Source organism: Solanum pennellii, chromosome 8, assembly GCF_001406875.1.
Source record: "Solanum pennellii chromosome 8, SPENNV200".
NCBI classification, from domain to species: domain Eukaryota; kingdom Viridiplantae; phylum Streptophyta; class Magnoliopsida; order Solanales; family Solanaceae; genus Solanum; species Solanum pennellii.
In genome coordinates, this window is record NC_028644.1 from 45,567,863 (window position 1) to 45,573,622 (window position 5,760).

The window sequence follows — 5,760 nt, forward strand, 5'->3', positions numbered from 1 at the left end:
TATATATATATATATATATATATATATTACTAAACAATTATTAAATAGCAAAAATTGTTTTGCAATAATTTTCAAAATATTTTGAACTTTATGAAGACTAATTATTTTAAATTGTTTTTAGAATTAAGAAGCTCGTCAATTAGTTTCTGCTGGGGAGCGTCAAAATTGGGTCTCAATAGAATTTATTAAGAATGCTTTAAATGATTCACTATCAATGTTCAAATGTATTTACTGTAAATCCTTAAGGAGTTTACAGTGAAGGTCAAGTTGGTTTACTGTAATGTTTCTTGTTGGCTTAAAATTATGGGAATTCTTATCTAAGTTGTAAATGAAGGTTAGTATGACGTTTTCCATTTATATTGATGAATGTTTTACTTAAATTGCATGAAAAGCTATTTTACTAAAATGTCGCTTTTTACATGTGTTTGCATATGTCATACTTAGTACATTTTTTTGTACTAACCCCATACTTTTCTATAATATATAAGTATAGAATGGAAGCTTTTGAATGTTTGAAGGCTAGAAGGAAGAGCTTGGAAAAGTTTCTCTCAAGGCAAATTATGTCCTCATATATTCGTGGCATAGTCCTTTTCTTAGTTTTTATTTAACCACATGTTATGTATTTTCATTTCAATGTAAAGGGCCGTGCCCCTAAGTTATTTATGTCATGTCTATAAGTTTGGCTTGTAATGATGAGATTTCTTAATATTTATGAAAGATTTCTTTTTTATTAAATTATTCGTGAGAAGTTTTAATTCCACACTAATTTTCATGTCTTATGTAATGAATGCTAGTTAAAGGGCTTGTGCGAGACCACAAAGGGGTTAAGTACGCCCGGTCACGAAACGAGGGTTCCTCCTAACTTCTAGGGGTACTTTTGTGTCATGACATTATCTTAGTCCTCTTAGCAGACGATAACGCCCGGTATGCCTAAGGGGTACTTTGGGTCGTAACAGCCTCTCGCCCATACATGTGTCGTGACTCACATAGAGGAATAAGACTCTACTAGACGTGGCTTTTTGAGACTTTTGGATTTCTATGACCACTTTCATAACCTATACTCTGATACCAAGTTTGTATGATTCGAGAGTATCCCTTAGAAGTTAGGACATTCTTGAATTGTCAGACGGCGTACTTGACCTCTCAGAGGTCTCGTACAAGACCTTTGACATCATTCATTGCAACATGTATGAAAAGTAGTGCGAAATTAAAAATTTTCACACGAAAATACTAATACTTCATAATATCTCTTTTATAGAAAAAACATAATCAAACACTGTCTCAAAGTCGCCATCTTAGACATATCATATATATTGGGACACTATCCATACTTCAATATATATAAAATAGCTAAGTCTATTACAATACTATCAATAAAGAAACCTAAACATCATGATGTCCTCGAATCTAGGAAGGACATTCCAACTCTTGCTTGAATGAAATGCTAATCCAAGCCTCACTTGAGACTTCTCTCTAATGCCACCTACACCTTTAGAGATAGATAAAATATATGGAATTATTACATTGCATGTACTAAGTATGACATAATGCTAAAAATCATGATAAAAAGACATTTGCATAAATCATGCTCATTTTGAGTAAAACTTCATAAGAAAAGTATAAGAGTCACTTACAAGTCTACATAAACACATATAGTCACATTTCATAATATAGTATCAATATCATTTCAAACCATATATCATATGACCCTCCTACCAAAGGTTATCCTATGATTTACTAAAGTAAGACAAGAAGAGATCGCCTATACACCCTTTTCAACAACACCTAAATTACCGTTAAGACTACCTAAGATAAGATTATTCCCTTTTTCCACATATACTCACCAACTAAGGTTGATCTAAGATTCACTTGAGTAAAACATGAAGAGACCGCCCATACACCCTCTTCAAGTCTATCTAAGAAACCCTTAAAGCGACCCTAGATAGATACCTTTTCATTAACATACCTTTACTTAAGTCATTATGTTCATTTGGTCCTTCAAGAGACATTCACATAATGGTCTTAGAGAAGACCTAGGGACTCACATACTAATATCTTCAAATCCTAGTTGTGCAATGTCTAGATAGCGTCCCATCAACTACCTAAACTTCATTATACTTATCCAACACTTGCATGTATCCCACATGATGAGAACAATCAATAACCAAAATAGACCATACTAGATAGGCATGGAATCCAGAGTCTACCCTACTCCGATGGAGGGTTTTCTACTTGCAAAGGGTAGAATTAGGACAAATCCCATGTAGGCACATGTTTAATGAATATTGAGGGCTTTTATGAACTCTAGTCTCCTCTTAAAGTAGAGTTAAATTGCACTCTAGTCTCCTTCTCAAGTAGAGCTACAACACATAACATATTCGCTCGATGATAACCTTTCTTATCATAGAGTAAGTTCAATCATCTAAAGGTATATGAGAAGGTACCATCTCTTTGTCCTAAAAACTCATAATACCCATACGAAAAAAGGGTCCACAAGGGCTTCCACTCAAGGTCTATAAGAATAGCTAATTCTTAACCTTCTTTTTATTTAGAAGGTTCCATGTATAATTCATTCTTAGAAGGGCACCATCTTAGTTCTACCAATCCTATACTTTCATTCAATATTCATTCGTACACATACAAGACAAAGGTGCATTAGCCTAATAATCAATATGTTCATGTTCATATTCTTCATGTATCAAGTAAGGTACATAGTTATACAAAAGCAAGACACACTTCATTATCACCTTATCAAATATAGCATAACCTTCACGAAGCACATAGAGACAACTAAGTATACGTGCTAGTCATTTTACTCACTTCTAGAGTATCATCAATATAAACAATCACAAGCCTCATATAAGTCATCAAGACCTTCATATTACTAACATAATAAAGTTATAACATGATAATATCATAATACATAAAGTAAAGCCAATGTGGTCACATTGTTTCATAATTCATAGTAATGCCCACGAGGCCAAATAATTCACAAGTACATCACACAAAAACTGCGATCATAAGTTGACCATTCCAATCATAATCGTAATTCAAGACCTATATTACATAATACAAGGAGAGTTATTGCAGTATACCACCAATCCACTATTAAACTTCAATTTGTAGAAAATTCAATAAACCCAATACCCCAAAGGCCCTTACCAATGTCGTGATCATCTATTCAATAAAATAATCATAATGTACAATGAATTCAAGGTAATTCAATATGAATTTATCAATATAAGACATACTACACATGATTCTAACATAATTCTTCCATAATTCAATAGCCCCAATAAAACTACACAAGAATTCAATAATATAGAGACATGATCACTTCACCCATAAAATAGTAAAAATTAGAAATTCATGGCTTTCATGGGTTCATAGAGTTTTTAGGTTAAAATCATAAAATTAACATCAACTAAACCATGAATTAGTGTTTCAAAACTTTTTATGCAAGAACCCATGGCTAGATGTTAAATTAGAATGATTCATGTGTTAACCATCTTTAAAAAATAATTGGAATTGACTCTTTGAAGAAAGAAGATTCAAGGATGAAGAACCAAACCATAACTGTGATGAAAAACCAAAAAGACTGATGGAGAAAACATTAGAAAATCAGTCTTCTTCATTGGAGCTTCAAAGCTTTAATAATGGAGGTTTTTGAGAGGAGAATGGAGAGGTTTTGTTTTGAGTTGAGGGATTAGATTTTATTGGTGAGTAAAGGAAAATAAAAGGACTCAATAACCGTCAATAATTCATCCCCAAATTACCCAAAAGACCCCTGCACTTATTAGACATTCTAACTAATTAAAATTTGACTTAAAAATGACGCAACAAAATCTGGGAATTTACAGCGCGTCGCGGAGGCATTTTCAAATCTTGTTTCTGGAAATTCATAGAAAGAATGGTTCGTGACAGCCCCACGTTTCAGGGCAAATTTTTTGCCCATTCTTTGTTGGCTGCGTGTCGCACAGCAGCCTCCAGATCTTGACTGCTTGAAGCTTCGATTTGGCCCATGTTTGGGTCCTCCTCGGGGACCCTTTGTCTGGTCGCCCGGACATTGTTCTTAGATGTATCGACCATTTACATGTCAGTCTATGTGTAGGAACCATCGATGCTAAATTTCACTTTCAAACCATCTCCCAAAACTCCATTACAAAACACTACGACACACTAGTTTGACTTCGACTAGTTTCCGGACGTCTTGGACGTTGTTGGACATTTGAGCTCCAAACTCTTCCAAAAACTATATACTTCCTATAAAAACTATTATTAACATATTTAGGACTTTAAAACCCCATGAAACAAGTGTTAGGCTCTAGAGTCACCTAGCTCATTTTAGGGGCGTTACACACATACCCCTACCGTACTAAATAAACTCCTAAAGTCACCCTATTCAATATTAATTTACTTGTCCTTCATTTTACTTGAGGGAAAAATATCCTTAACCGACATTAGATCATGTGAGATAAACATGGAATTCAGTGTCTTGAAACCCCACATCGAAAGAAGGTGGTCTACTTGCCAAGGTAGAACCAAAACATGAACATAATATTCTAGGTGGATCCAATAGCTAGTATCCTATGGGGGAAACATAGTTCAAGAATTAGTAAATATATTTGAGACCCATAGTTCCACATTACATGGCATCCTCTATATCATGAGAGTCATTGTGAACCTACCTTCAAACTAGGGAAGGAACACTTCTCATATCTAGTACATTGGTGCTAAGATAAAGTCCCTTTTTGAATAACCTTTAAGTCATCATTAATCATAAAACTCATCATAGTCAATAGGAGATAAACTCCTCATATAAACATGATCATAAGCTCTTTAGGTTTAGATGAGAATTTCCTTTCATCACAACTTCATTTGTGAGATTAACATATATAATCATAGTGTGTGAGGCAAGAAGATAAACATCATAAACTTGCATCATCAAATCCTTACCATAATCCCCCATTTAGCATATTCATAGGCCAACATATATGCATAGAAATATCATACATAATTCAATTTCATAGCTACATCAATTTATTGGCCAACATCAATATAATAGAGAAATCATGACTTTAGAATTCTTACCTATTTCTTCCAAGAATTTTCCTCAAGAACTTACATCCAATTCATCAAAATCTTTTAATAATATAGTGAATTTCACAATAACATATCCAATCCCAACCATCCTAGTCATGTACAAGACCAAATCAAAGTTAGGGTTAAGGGAAAGGGCTCATTTAAGAGTTTATTCAAGTTATAGTTCCAATCCCAACATTTACATGACATTAACTGATTGATATAACATGAACAAATCCATTATTTAGAGAAGAAACATGATTCACACGAAAAAACACAATTACATATCAATTAACCAACAAATACATACTCAATTAACCATAGAGAATCATAGGTTTTCATCATTAGTCACAAATCTCAAGTTTAGAAGAAAACCCGTTTGTAGAGTAAAAATCATAGGAATTGTATTTTTAAAAATCGTCTTTGAAAGGACCTTTTGGGAAAGGAATCTCAAGAGTGAAGAACCCATGCCTTATTAATGATTATTCTGGAATTTTAATATAAACCTTTTATTCTTTGTCTTCTTCCTCAAGCTTTTGTTGTTCTTCTATGATGGTTGAATAAGAGAGAGTTTTTAGTGAGACGAGAGGGATTTGTTAATTAAATTTGGAGTGCGTGAAAGCGATTTAAAATTGAACTCAAACCATTATAAACTTGTCCCTTAAAATACCCAAAAGG